This window comes from Aotus nancymaae, unplaced genomic scaffold, assembly GCF_030222135.1.
Source record: "Aotus nancymaae isolate 86718 unplaced genomic scaffold, 86718_ANA_hifiasm-v0.15.2.pri h1tg000019l, whole genome shotgun sequence".
In the NCBI taxonomy this organism is placed as follows: Eukaryota; Metazoa; Chordata; class Mammalia; order Primates; family Aotidae; genus Aotus; species Aotus nancymaae.
In genome coordinates this window covers 46,632,417-46,647,776 of record NW_026988431.1, presented here as the reverse complement: position 1 = coordinate 46,647,776, position 15,360 = coordinate 46,632,417, and the positions used below count along the sequence as shown (strand labels likewise).

The 15,360-nt window shown below is 33.9% G+C and overlaps 1 long non-coding RNA gene across 2 annotated transcripts in view; it reads right to left on the bottom strand.

Moving 5' to 3' along the window:
• The window catches only part of LOC105706603 (uncharacterized), a 105,475-nt gene extending 92,209 nt beyond the window's left edge, over positions 1–13,266 (bottom strand). For both annotated transcript variants that reach the window (XR_001104862.3, XR_010343475.1), the window contains exon 1: positions 13,084–13,266. This is a non-coding gene — a long non-coding RNA (uncharacterized LOC105706603). The remainder of the gene's footprint in view (positions 1–13,083) is intronic.
• Between the last annotated feature and the right edge of the window lie 2,094 nt (positions 13,267–15,360).

The following is a 15,360-nucleotide window of genomic DNA, read 5'->3' as shown; positions in this document are numbered from 1 at the left end:
TCAAATCTCTGTAAATGCATTACTTCGAAAAATTTATAGAATCTCTGCTGATTCTTCACTCATTAATTTCTCCCCTCTGAGTTTAATTGTTCTATATGCTCTATTTTTATTTTCTCCTTTATGGGCTTTGGTGGTAATTGTGATCATTGTTCTGTTTTTAGGCTTCTTGCATTAAAACATTCTTTGAATCTTAAGGAGCTCTCAAAACAGGAGGAAGAAATGGGCTTACCTCCTTCAAGAAAGGATTATGGGTGGGAGTAGAAAATTCTCCTTCCTGATCTGTCATTTTCTGTGTGATAATTTGCACCAATGGCAATGGACTTAAGTTCAGTGGCATGATGGTACATATTGACTGGAGGTGGAATTGGCAGCAGCATCCTGCACTGATAAAGGTTCTTGCCCATTTTTACAGCCTGGTTCTCCAGACCTTCTGTTGATTCTGTGAGCCAGGTAAAGCCCTTCCAAAACAGCCTTCTATTGTTTAAGATTTCAATTGTTTACAAAGATTTTCTCACAAATATGGTTGTCTTTAATTGGCCTTCATTGAATAAACGAAGGGCTACTTTGAAAAGCAAGACTCTGGAATTAGTATGACCTCTTTCTCCTAATGCATTTCCCTTTATGGGAGGGGTGCCTGCCACTTCTGTGTATGCGAACAGGGTGTTCAGGGTGGAGAAGAGGCTTCTATACAGAAGGGCAGAGAAGGAAGTTGGTGCCCTATATTGGGCAAAGGAAGGCTTCACACTGAGAATGAAAAGCTTTAGTCAATTTCACTTCTAGGCAGATGTGCCTTTCTCTATCCTCCTCCATTTCCTTTTTTCTCTCCTTCTCTTTTCTGTGTATGTGTAGTGTTCTAGTGATAGCTCTAATTTTGCTCTTTTCTTCAAGTCTTTGCTCACAGCCCCTTTATTTATGGAATAAACAGAAACTGGGAAGCCATTTGTTAAGAATGTGATTCCTTGATTCTTGTACTGATTTAATCTGAGCTTGTAACTCTCTGGTATCTTGCACTATGGTTTCCTGTTCTTTCATCATCAACTAATTCCATTTGCTTTTGTCTTATAAAAAATATCTTAAGATGTTTGGACTTCTGATGTCACTTCTTCTTCTCCAGAATCGATTTTATTATTATTTACTTTTCTACATCCAATGGGAACTTCGGAAAGAGGATGGAGAAATAGATGTACTCAGTTACCATCTGGTTTTGCCATTACAAGAAATTTCCATTCCTCACTAAATGTTCTAAAACAGTGATTCTCAATCTTGGTTATACCTTGGAGAGGTTTTTTTTAAAATACCAGTGCTTGAGCCTCAGTCACAAAGATGATGCTTTATTTAGTTTGAAATAAAACTGAGTTGTCAGTAGTTTTTAAAACTCCCTAAGTGATTGTAATGCAGAGTCAAGTCTGAGAATGATTCTTCTAAGCAAGTATATGGCCATGCTTCAATCAAGGAGTTACTTATCAGACTTCCGTGTCTGTAATAATACTCAGAGGAGATTCTAGGGCCCTATACCCAAGACACTGATTAAGTAGAAATCTGATTGCTGCTTCTGATTTGGAGGTCCTCCAGGGGAACGGAAACCTGAGGTTTTCTTCAGCAGTTTCTGAAAACTTCTGTGTCTTTCTGTCTCTGTTTTTGTGTGCTGTGAAGAACCCTCACCCTCACTTATCAATGTCACTAAAGATAATCTGTCACATTTCCAAAATCTTCAATGCTGTGAATCGGGAAGCTTCCAACAAAATTCAATTGAAGTAGACATACAATATGCATGTTATATGTTATCACCATCCTGGCCCCAGAAGTTCTCAAATATAGCTGGTTCTTCTTCTCAGAATCACTTCAGTTATTCCAGGGCTCTTTATTTTTCAAAGATTGCCAAACGCTTTTCAAAGAATAATTATAAGTAAAAGAATAGTGACATTGGCTGGGTGCGGTGGCTCATGCCTGCAGTCCCAGCACTTTGGGAGGCCGAGGTGGGCTGATCACGAGGTCAGGAGATGGAGAAGACCCTCCTGGCCAACATGGTGAAACCCCTTTTCTACTAAAAATACAAAAATTAGCCAGGCGTGGTGGCGCGTGCCTGCAGTCCCAGCTACTCAGGAGGCTGAGTGAGGAGAATTGCTTGAACCAGGGGAGGTGGAGGTTGCAGTGAACCAAAATCGTGCCATTGCACTCCAGCCTGGCAACAGAGAAGACTCTGTCACAAAAAAAAAAAAAAAAAGGAAAGAAAAGAAAAGAATAGTGATATTTACAGATATAATTTTCATCCAGAAAAATAGGGCAGTCATTCCTTTATACTTGAAAATAACATTATAGGAACATTTTGCCATATATTTTTCAGGATAAAAGTAATGACAGAACAAACTTTATTGTTCTTTATAGAGAATATTAATTCCTTCAAGTCAGAAGGAGGGAATGAGTTCTCTTTGTTCTTGTAATAATAACTGAGTATAACATTTCTTTAAAACCAGAATATATCTGCAAGGCTCAAAGACTCTCAGAAAACATGATAGGACATAGTTGGAAATCTTCTTTCATTCTGCAGATGAAGACTGCTGTAAAGATTCCTACCTGGCATAGAAGTGCTTTCAAATAGTCTGCCAAGCTATACTGTCAAATTTTGTTTAAAAAGTTATAGAGACATTAAATTTAAAGCCCATGATATAAGAGACTAGTTCCACAAACTAAAATTCCAAATTTTTTCTTAATTTTAATCACATGACCTTAAAAATCAGCAGATCCAAAATAAAATTTTAAATACAAATAATTCTGCAGTGTTTACATTAGCATTATGAAAAAATTGAGTGTCTAAGTTTCTTATGCAATTATAAAACATGCTTTCATATTTCACAAAAAATTCTTTTAATTAGAATCTATTTAACACAACAGCACATCTAATTTATTAACTCTTAATTATATATTACAGAAGCAGCCAAAAAAATCTGCTGTTTATTGCTGGAAAGTTTCCCATAGACAGAAATAAAATTCAGGCTGTTTTGAAAGTATATAATTAAGCAATCAGTATGTAAAATTTCACTTAAATAAAATGTAGGACAAAGACATATGTTTATGTCCTTTCTGTGAGATGCATAAAATTCTATCTGGAAAACATTGTCTGGTACATTAAAAGGTGGAAATTCAGATGAATTTAATTTGTATCATAATAACTAGATGAAGACAGTATTTCAGAAAAAGATGATAGTGGCTAAAAGACTGGATGCTGAAACATGAGGAACAGTGAGTCATAATTTCCAAGGATAATATATGTTAACTACATAAATACTGGTTTGGAAGAATATCTCAACACAAAGCATTTACTCACTGATTCAACAAATACAGTATTTATCAAATGACTACTAGATGCCAGGTATTACATTAGATGCTACAGATGCAATAGTAAGCATTAAAAACTGAAGTTTCTTCTCTCATGGACCTCTTGGTCTACTAGACTATGCACATATGAGTTAAACAATTATAAAATAATTATATAACTACAAGTTGTGCTCAATTCTGTAAAGGTACCTGGTGCTATAAAAGGTGTGGATCTAGTTGGTTCATAAAGAAAGAACTCAATAAAATACATCAATACTTTTAGTAAAAAGAAAAAAATTCAGTAAAAAGTTCAAATTCATCAAAATCCATATGAATGCATTCCACCAATAAGACTCACTATTATAGCTGAATTATGGAAGAAATTCCTTAAATATTTCTAGAAAGTAATCATAACAAACTGGGGTTAGCATATATTGGTGTAAAAATGCTACAAATTTAGACATCTGCTGTTTATCTCAGAGTTGCGCTCCCTTGAGAATTTCTACATCTGAAGTTAAGCCTTTTAGACATAGTTCAATTCAAAGAAAAAAATAAGATCTTTATGAGAAAGTGATAATGAAAAGTTAATAAGCTTCATCTTGAACGGGAACTCTTAAAATAAAGGAAAAACATGACCATAAACTTTGGACTAATTGTGATTGTTATCTAGACTGATGCATTTCTGATTGATTCATTTTTAATGAGTAAGATAAGGTAGGATATTAAGTTATGTATATCTGTTTTCCAGAGCAGAAGCAGGTATATGATACAAAGTAAAAAATCTAAAGTACTCATCTCCATTATTTTTTATAATAATGAGCAAGTTAAATTATTCATGGAATTTGTTGACATAAGCTTTAACATTCTGCTATATCATGAAGACATCTTGCTATCTACCAATTATTAAACTTTTTGGTTATGTTGAAAGAAAAAATACATAAATACAACATTAAAACTGCTATTTGAACTATAGCCATTTTCCCAATTTATTTCTAGAATTCAGAGAAAATCACTGAGTAGTTCACATGATCATGTCATGTTCTAATTACATAAATCAATAAACTAAAAGAATGCATAAAAGATTTATCTAGATATACTTAGTTTTCTTAACCAAATCTGTAATACCTAGTGTTAGCCCCTAAGGCAGTGGCAGAACAGAAATTATTCTTGCTCAGAAATAAAAGACCTTCTCTTGGTTAATTATTAAAAAGGCAAGAACAGGAACTTTTACAAAGCTACAAAAAAAAAAAAAAGAAAAACCAATGTCATAAATTTTCAGCAGCAGTTACCACTTGTGGCTAATAAAATATAGTTAGAGCAAAATCTTGCATTTCTCACAAATGCCTAAATGTCTTTAACCATTTAAAGCCTTTATTTCCCATTAGTTACCTTACAGTACTCAGAATCACTGGGATTTTGATGTGTATACATGCAATAAATTTATATATCTTTTCTCATTTAGAAGGTATGAATCTGATCAATAGGAAGTATGGGAATTGTTGCATTTATATGTATATTTGCTGTAATATTAACAAAAGGGTGAGAATATGCAATTTTTGTATATTTACATTAATGAGAATAAGAAAGTTTTTAATGACATTTAAAGGATAGTTTGAAAGCATGGAGTAGACAACACTACCAGAAATTCAACAAGTTTAACAATACCACAGACAAAGAACTAAAATCAAATTCACTTTTTCTAATTCATTAAATTTAATAAAATTTCAAAACTATTGTGATTTTAATGTAGAAGGAGATACTGTATTCTTTTTAAATAAAATCTTTGTTTAATATTTACCCATGTAAATTTAGAAATTAAACCAGAGTATTTTCTCATAAATGACTCAGACATCTTTTTTCTCAGACAAAATTAAAATATCAGTTAGATGAAAATTTGTGTGATATTTTCAAAATTACCTAGGAAAAACTTTTATGTAAATATACTTAGTTACTAACTATAAATTCTCAATAAACTTTGCTAAATATTCCAGACTGAATATCATTTTGTGTGAGGAGAAAAGTAAGCATCTTAGGTTATGTAAACCCTGTCTTTTTATTTTAATGAAGAAAAGGAAAAGAACATATCTTCTTTCAACCATTAAAGAGCTTACAAAGTTGTTTAAGTTTGAAATTTATACTTATGGGTGACATTTTGGCATCTACCTCTGTATTTGTGTTTAATAGCAAAGTTATGGGAATATAAAAGTACAGCTTATAATTATCATTAAGAAAATAATTTTTGGGGGAGTGGGGGGGACAGCGGAGGGGGGAGTTGGGGAGGGATAGCATGGGGAGAAATGCCAGATATGGGTGAGGGGGAGGGAGGCAGCAAATCACACTGCCATGAATGCACCTATGCAACAACTTTGCATGTTTTTCACATGTACCCCAAAACCTAAAATGCAATAAAAAAAAAAAAAAAGAAAAGAAAAAAAAGAAAATAATTTTTCAAATAAGAAAAAGAAAAAACTACTGAGTTGGAATAAGAACTGAAATTAAACCATTCACTTATAAGGCAGAGTGGATAAAAGAATAACAATGCTTAGAAATCCTTTGGGATTTATACTCTATAATAAAGAAAATGACTACGACCACAAAAATACATGGAGTAATATATTAGGACAGAAATGTCTTTCTGGCCAGGAATTATATAGCATAAAACATATAACAAAACATATGAGAAACTCTCGGGAAAATTCGTAATTTTAAATATCTTATTAGATGATAAAAAGGATTAAAATTAGTGAATTAGAAGGTTTTCAACTCAAAAATGTATTGAAAGCTAAACAAAAAAAAAAAAACAGTAGGAAAAACAAAACTGGGAAATATAATGGAAAACTTTCACTCATAATATCAATAAAAATACTTAAAAAGTAACTAACAACAATAAAGCAGAGAAAAAGGAATGCTTATACATTGCTGGTGAAAATGTAAATTAGTTCAGCCATTGTGAAAAGCAATTTGGTGATTCCTCAATGAACTTAAAATGGAACTACCCTTCAACCCAGCAACTCGATTACTCAGTATATACCCAAAGGAATATAAATCGTTCTACCATAAAGACACATGTACACCTATATTTATCACAGCACTGTTCACAATAGTAAAGACATGGAATCAACCTAAATGCCCATCAACAGTAGACTGAGCAGTAGATTGATAAAGAAAATGTGGTACCTATCACCATGGAATACAATACAACCATAAAAAAGAATGAGATCATGTCCTTTGCAGCAATATGGATGGAGCTGGAGGCCATTATTCCAAGCAAATTAACACAGGAACAGAAAATCAAATACTGCATATTCTCATTTAAAAATGGGAGCTAAACAACAAGAACACATGGACACAAAGAAAGGCAAAAATAGCCACTACAGCCTACTTAAGGATGGAGAGAGAAAGGAAGGATGGGATCAAAAACTACCTATTGGGTACTATGATTATTACATAGGTGATGAAATAATCTGTACACCAAACTCCTGTGAGTGTGCAGTTTACCTATATAACAAACCTCCACATGTACTCCCGAACCTAAAAGAAAAAAATACCAAAGTGTTCTGGAACCATAAAAAGGTTTTAAACAAATAGAAAAACATACAATATTTTTTCACAAGAAGACTCAATATTATCTTTTCATTCTTTATATATTGATAACAATATTTAATGTATAAAAATAAATTAAAGTACAATTTTGGGGAATGTGAGCAAATGATACTAAATTTCATTTAGAATGATAACAGCTAGGAACACTTACTTTATAAAAGAAAGTGAGTTAAAAGAACAGAATTGTCTTATCATGTTAAAAATACATTATAAAGCTACAATAATCTAATAATGAGAAACTCATGACAAGAAAGAAAACATTTAGGAAAAAAAGTAAAGCCTTATCTTATATTGAAAACTAAAATTAACTTAGTTACAACAGAAATTTTAAAATTTAAAAGTAAAATGTAATATTTAACAACATAAAGATTAAATGTTCTTTTTGTAAAAAAAAAAAAAAAAATTAAAAACTAAGTTAAAAGAAATTGACACTCTAGGAAAAAAATATTTGCAATAAACATACCAAGCTCTTAATAATCTTAAAATACAAAAACCTCACATAAACCATTCTAAATTATGCCCAACATTCTTTTTTTTTTTGGAGACGGAGTCTTGCTCTGTCACCAGGCTGGAGTGCAGTGGCGCAATCTTGGCTCGCTGCAACCTCCGCCTTCCAGGTTCAAGCGATTCTTCCATCTCAGCCACCGGAGTAGCAGGGACCACAGGCGCGTGCTACCACGCCCAGCCAATTTCTTTGTATTTTTAGTAGAGACGGGGTTTCACCGTGTTGGCCAGGATGGTCTTGATTTCTTGACCTCGTGATCCGCCCGCCTCGGCCTCCCAAAGTGTGGAGATTACAGGCGTGAGCCACCGCGCCAGGCCTATGCCCAACATTCAAATAGTAAAATAGTCCAAAAAACTTTTTATGGCAATTTGCAAAGAAAGTAGTAGAAATGGTCAAAAACATATGAGAAAACTGGATGATCACTGCTATATTTGGATGCTTGGCATCTTTCCTTTGTGATACTACATTCTCCACTTCATGTCATTTTGTTGGAGCTACCAACAGTGAAACCTTTTACTCGGAACTAGAATGTGTATCATGTGACCTATGCTAGTTCATTCAGGCTCTCTCCTAGGAATTGTTATCCTGAATGGGCACCTATAAGCCAGAAAAATGATTAAAAACAAATCATTTGAAGGCAGCATCATAGGAGAAGAGAATGCCCGTGAGGGCATGCTGCTTTTCCATCTCACATTCCATGAGCTGTCCACCCAATAACCCCCATTCACTTATTTAAGGTAGACAGAATCTATTTTTTAAAATCAAAGACCCCTGAGTGATATAATCTGTTGAATCTCACTAGTGATCAAAGAAATGTAAATTAAAACATATTCTTTTGGCCAAAAGTATGGTAAATATTAAAACAAATGGTATCAGGTAATAGGTTTTATGAGTAAGAAATAACACTATAAGAAGATTTCAGGTGCATTAAATTTTTTTCTTTACACTTTGTTGTTTTAAAAATTCAAATGATAAAAGAACATCAAGTAAAAAAAGAATTCAGATTTTTATTAATTTGGCAAGGATAACACAGCATCTGTATTTTTTTAAGCCTGACAAAGAGAATATATCAGTCAGGTGCTTGCAGGAAAAGACGGCAAACCAAATTTGAGAAATTTGAGAAGACTTATAAAATAAAGTGGGCAGAGTTTAGGAAAATCAAGAGGGACTTGTGCAATGGGGCTAGCAACAGCTGAAAGCCAGTACCTGCTTTGGGCCTGAACAGGCAATAAAGGGAGTTAGTTCAACCATTGTGGAAGACAGTGTGGTGATTCCTCAAGGACCTAGAAATAGAAATTCCATTTGACCCAGCAATCCCATTACTGGGTATATATCCAAAGGATTATAAATCGTTCTACTATAAGGACACACACACATGAATATTCATTGCAGTACAGTTTACAATAGCAAAGACCTGGAACCAATCCAAATGCCCATCGATGATAGACTGGACAGGGAAAATGTGGCACATATACACCATGGACTATTATGCAGCCATCAAAAACGATGAGTTCGCGTCCTTTGTAGGGACATGGATGAACCTGGAAACCATCATTCTCAGCAAACTGACACAAGAACAGAAAATCAAACACCGCATGTTCTCACTCATAGGCGGGTGTTGAACAATGAGAACACACGGACACAGGGAGGGGAGCACTACACACAGGGGTCTGTTGGGGGGAAATAGGGGAGGGACAGTGGGGGGTGGGGAGGTGGGGAAGAGATAGCATGGGGAGAAATGCCAGATATAGGTGAAGGGGAGGAAGGCAGCAAATCACACTGCCATGTGTGTACCTATGCAACAATTTTGCATGTGCTTCACATGTACCCCAAAACCTAAAATACAATTTAAAAAAAAAAAAAGAAATGTAGAGAGAGTAGCTGTTTGAAGAAGTGGCCTTCAATAAAATTTCTGTCACCATCCCTCAAATACTAAAATACTTTGGAATAGGAGGACAAATACAAGATGCAAAACCTTAGATTAGATGAGCCAAAGGTGGTTTGGAAAACCTAAAATGTATTATTAAATGTATAGTTCATTCTAAAATTAGTTCACCCTTTCTATGGGGTATTCCTTTCTGAAACCTGTATATATAAGTTTTAATTTTTAAAATCACATATATATATGTGTATCTTATTTTAAAATTCACGCAAAATTTAGAAGGATAAGAGTTTGGAGAGAAAAATTTAGGCAAAGGCTGAGAATGATATTGACTCTAATTTTATATTTTGGATGAAAAATAATATTAAAAGCCATTTTCTTATTTGTGGTAACATTTATTTTACTCACTGACCCATTGTGGCAGTCAATAAAGGATACTTAAGACAAGGTAATATCTAAATTAAGATTGTAAGGTGAGAATCAGTCACAAGTAAAAATACACTGAAGCTCATGAGAGTTCATTGTTAAATTTTTAGGAGTTTTGCAACTGGTTGTTAAACACAGCCTTTGTTAAAAATTAAATTACAGAAGCAAATAATTAAATAAATTGCATTATAAGCAAAGTTTAAAAATACACTCATCATTTCCTAATTATATTGATGTTTTTCTATTTTCTATACTCCTGAGGTTGTTTACCTCTAATGAATCTATATGGTAGAAATATTACATCATGGTGCTACTGATTCTCTTTTCAATTTCATATTTAATGATATCAGGTTGATAACTTGAAGTCAGTGATGATGAAAGAATTCTATGGGGATCTGCATCTTTTACAAATGAGGGCTTTTGTTGTTTTCTTGGAATCAGTTGTTAAATGTTTGCTAGCATACCACTGGAAAAGTGAATAGGGGAATGTGAGAATACAAACATGAATATTCCAAACAAAGAAACCTACATAAATAGTGATATAGAAGGAGGTATAGGGGTGGTAGTATTAGCAGGAGTGGTAGTGGAGGTAATGGTGGTGGTATAATGATGGTAGTGGTAGAGGTGGTCAAAAAAGTCTATCTTTTCTTAAGTGCCAAGATTCAGAGATGCAGAGTTGCATCCAATCCTCATAATAATCCTATGAGACAGATAATATTCGTAATTTCAATTTTGCCAATGAGGGGTCTGAGGTCTAGAGGGGTTAAAGGACTTGCCCATGGCCTCATAGAAGCAGACCTGAGCTATAAACCTGAGCATATTGGATCATATAGCTGAAACTTTTAACACATATTTCATCTGTTATTTGATACTGATGAGTCCATTGTAAGGCGGAAAATAATAAGAAAAAAAACTGGAGAGATGAGCAAGTGTCAGAATGTAAAGTTCTTGTAACAAAATAATAGTAATAATCATTTTGAGTGTCCATTATATGGTGAGTAGTGTAAGAACTTACTGCGTCTCACCACGATTATTCATAAGGATAATTAGCAGCTATGCTTCATTATTTTAACACAATGAAGTCATTGTTTCTATAAAAATGATACATGTTTATTATAATAAAATCAAAAGAGAAGAAAAATTACACAAATACTTACCCCTGAAATAATTATACTTAAAATAGTCATCATTCTATATATCTCTATACACATACATACAACTAGCAGATGACATATAGACTCATAAAGATAGTATTTTATGGTGTGACACTCTGAAATTATATTCTTAATAAGCCTTTTATTTTTAAAATATTTTGGATTTATAGAAAAGTTGCAAAGGTAGTATAGTGTTACCATACACCAGATGGTTTCACTGGTGAATTCTACCAAACAAGAAAGAAATGATACCAATGCTCTACAAACTCTTCCACAAAATAGAAGCAGCATTACACTAATACTAAAACTAAATAGAGACATTACAAGAAAGGGAAACTATAGACCATATCCTGAGCATAGATGCAAAAATTCTCAAAAACCACCAGCATATTAAGTCAACAATACTGTAAATTTAACAATCTATAGTAAGAATCAAACACCATGACCAAATGAAATTTGTTCCAGGTATACAGCACTGGTTAAACATTTGAAAATTGATAAATGCAATTTACTACATCAACAGGCTAAAGACAAAAACATAATTATATCAGCTGAAACAGACAAAAAATTTTTGAAAAAATTCAACACCCATTCATGATTTTTAAAACTTTCAGCAAACTAGGAATACAGGGTTTTCTGTATTCCCAGTAGGTTTTTCTGTTGAGGTAACTTCCTCAACTTGATAAGGAACATCCACAAATAAACATACAGATAGCTTAATGGAGAGAAACTGGAAACTGTCACCTAAAAACTGGGAACAAGGCAAGGAAATCCTCTCTCACCTCTAAAAATATGCTCAACATTAAATGCTATTAGGAACCACAAGTAAATTAAAACAATAAGATGCTACTCCATGCCTATTGAAATAGCTAAAATCCAAAAACCTAACAGTACCAGTTGCTGGCTTGGATGCAAAGCAACAAGAAAGTCTCTCATTCATTACTAGTTGGAACAGAAATCGGAACAGGCACTTTAGAAGATAGTTTGGTAGTTTATTACACCTTTTGATATTGCCCCCACGGTTCTTGAATATTCTGTTTTGTGGGTTTGGGTGGATTTTTTAATTCTTTCTTTCTCTTGGCATTTCAGTTTGAAGATAAGTTTCTGTGAACCTATTGTCAAGCTCACTTAAGCTTATCTTGACCACGTCAAGTCTACTGAACTCATCAAAAGCATTCTTTATTTCTGCTATAATGTTTTACATTTCTATTATTTCCTTTGATTCTGTTTTCATCTCTCTGCTTGCATTAACCATATAATTTTGCATGTATTCTATTTTTTTCCATGAGGTTCCTTGATATATTAGCCATAGTTACTTTAAATTCCGTTTGACAGTTTCAACATCTGTGTCATATGAGTCAGATAATTGCTTCATCTTCTCAGACTGTTTTTGCTTGCCTTTTAGTATGTATCCCTTGTAATATTTTTAAAGCTAGACATGTTATCAGGTAAAAGGAACTGAGGCAAACTGAACTTTACTGTGAAAATTTATGTTAATATAACTAGGAATTGGGCTATGTTTAATGTCTGCTGTAGCCCTAGGTGCCAGAGGCTTCATTTTCTCTAGTGTTGTTTTGTAATTCCCTCTTGGCTTTGGACTTCTGTAGTTACTCCTTTTCGGAAAGACTGTATTTTGCAGCTCTTTTAGCTGCAATCCACTGTTACCCTGGAGTCCTGTTGGTGTGATGGTAAGATTTGGGATGAGGAGGTATCCTATAATCATTCGATTAAATGTCAGTGTTTTAACCTGAGTCTCAGAGCTTTTTCTTCAGTGGTATAGTTTCTTTATTCCCCTCTTTGTCTACTCCCTTTCCTGACTACAGGTTCCTAGTCTATTTCTTTGAAACTCTGGCAGTGTTAGACCGAAAGCTCTGACCTTGAGACGGGAAGGCTAGAGGTGAATGTGAAGAAATTACATTCCCTCAGCTGGAATAAAGTTCTGATAAAGTTTTCCTTTGTTATGAAGAATGCTCTGGATATAGTTCACAGTCATTGATCTTCCTCTATCCCTACCAGAGCTAGGAAGATCTTTCTCAGATCTTTACTGTGAGAACCTCATGGAATTTCTGTAGGTAAAACTCAAGAAAGTGTGGAGACCAATCTCATAAACAATGTGGTCCCCAGATGATTCAAATTATCAAACTAGACCATGCTCAGGCTCCAAAAATTAATCAAAATTAAGATTTAAGTGTTCCTACCAGTATTGACTTCAGCAGTTATGCTCCAAGTATGTAGATCTCCAAGTGTGCAGATCTCCAAGTATGCAGATCTCCAAGTATGCCGATCTTAGCTGTGATTTTCTGTATCTACCTGTCTTTTCAGATTTCAGGGTGACCACTTCCTTTGCAACCTCAGTTATCTAGTGGGTCTAAGTCACTAATCTTCAGTTTCTTCAGCTTTTCTCTAGTAGGGACAGGACTATTTTAACCTCTTTATGTGTCAAAGTGAAACTGAAAGTTCTGCATTTATTTTTAAATAAAAGCATCAATTCTAATTCTAAACAAATTTAAAAGTAAACAAGTAAAATGTGCCAGGCTCAGTGGACCACGCCTGTAATCCCAACACTTTGGGAGACTGAGGCAGGCAGATCACCTGAGGTCAGGAGTTCGAGACCAGCCTGGCCAACATGGTGAGACCTTGTCTCTACTAAAAATACAAAATAAATAAACAAATAAATTAGCCAGGCATGGTAGCAAGCACCTGTAATCCCAGCTACTCAGGAAGCTGAGGCAGGAGAATCACTTGAACCCTGCAGGCGGAGGTTGCAGTGAGCCGAGATCATGCCACTGTGGGTGATAGAGTGAGAATCTGTCTTAAAAAAAAAAAAAAAAGTAAAATGTTTTATACCATGAGATATGTTTATTTCTAAAAAGATTTCACTAAGATTAAGAAAAAATGATAAAAAAATATTTAAAAGTCTGACTCAGGTTGAGTCATTTTTTTTTTTTTTTTCTCAGACAGAGTTTCACTCTTGTTACCCAGGCTGGAGTGCAATGGTGCAATCTTGGCTCACTGCAACCTCCACCTCCTGGGTTCAAGTGATTCTCCTGCCTCAGCCTCCTGAGTAGCTGCAATTACAGGCATGTGCCCCCATGCCCAGCTATTTTTTGTATTTTTAGTAGAGATGGGGTTTCACCATGTTGACCAGGCTGGTCTCAAACTCCTGACCTCATGATCTGCCCGCCTCAGTCTCCCAAAGTGCTGGGATTATACAGGCGTGAGCCACTGTACCTGGCCAAGTCATTTTTTTAAACTATTTTTTTCAGTTTTAGACACTTTGACTTTTTTGCCTTAAAAGAATGTTAGCATTCTTATCCTTCATTCAATGTTTTCTACCCTTTCCTTCTAATTGTCATTCATACTATTGTTTTGATATTGTGAGGCTTATAACATTTCCACAATCATTTCCACAGATATTTAGCCATAATTCTCAATAAAACAGAAGCAGTATGTACCTCCAGGCTTTTAACTGTGCCTTTTCGTCTTCTGAAATAGTTATTTTATCTCTTTATCAACTGGATTTTGGCATTGAATGGTAGTCTAGGTTTTAATGTTTTTGTTTTTTGTTTTTTCAAGAAGGCTTCAGACATTCTATTTCCTAAGTTGTTTAATGTCTTAAAGTGTGGTTCAAAGCCTTTACATTTTGATAATGTCTTGGGTTGGTGAAAACCTTCTGTTTTTCTCAGATGTTTACTCTCCTTCCTTCTGGCTCTGAATTTAGCTGTGGAGAAATTTCAGGAGAAATTTGCTCGTTTTTAGGCCTGATTTACAAAACTTACCCGGTGTAGGTATACATGTTGTTTTATGTAAATTTTTCCTCTAATACTGGAATAGATTAACAAAAATCCCTGCACAATATTTCTTAATTTTAAGGACATTTTTGTATTATGCCTTTGAATATTTTTTCTATTCTACTTGTCCAGTTCTCTAATTGTCAGGCCTTCAGTTTAGATTCTTCTTTCTAATTTCTTTAATTCATTTGTCTGTTCTTATTCTATCCCTTTGATTACCTCTAACTACTCTTGTCAGTAATTTTATTTCAGTCATGTCATTTTGTTCTTATTTCTAATTTACTTATTTCCTTAATGATAATTTGATTCTCAACTTTTTCCTTCATTCTTTAATCTCCCCATTTCCATCTCATTTTGATGTAATCTCATCTTTTCCTCATACTATTATTTTTTGAATTTATATTCTTATTAAATTTTGTAAGATAAAGCAGCCATGAAGAATCATTCGTTATATATTCTGTATGTAGAATATATAATTTATATATGCTATATATTTATTTTATATAGAAAATATAGTTTATATAACTATATATAGAAATTCATATAAATATATATGTATATATAGCTAAAATAGCACTGTATATTCTATATATTTATATTACATTCTATATAAACATATAGGATGGATATATACTTGTATATATATAGTACAATTTTGACTTCTTGCTGGTCCCTATCATAGTT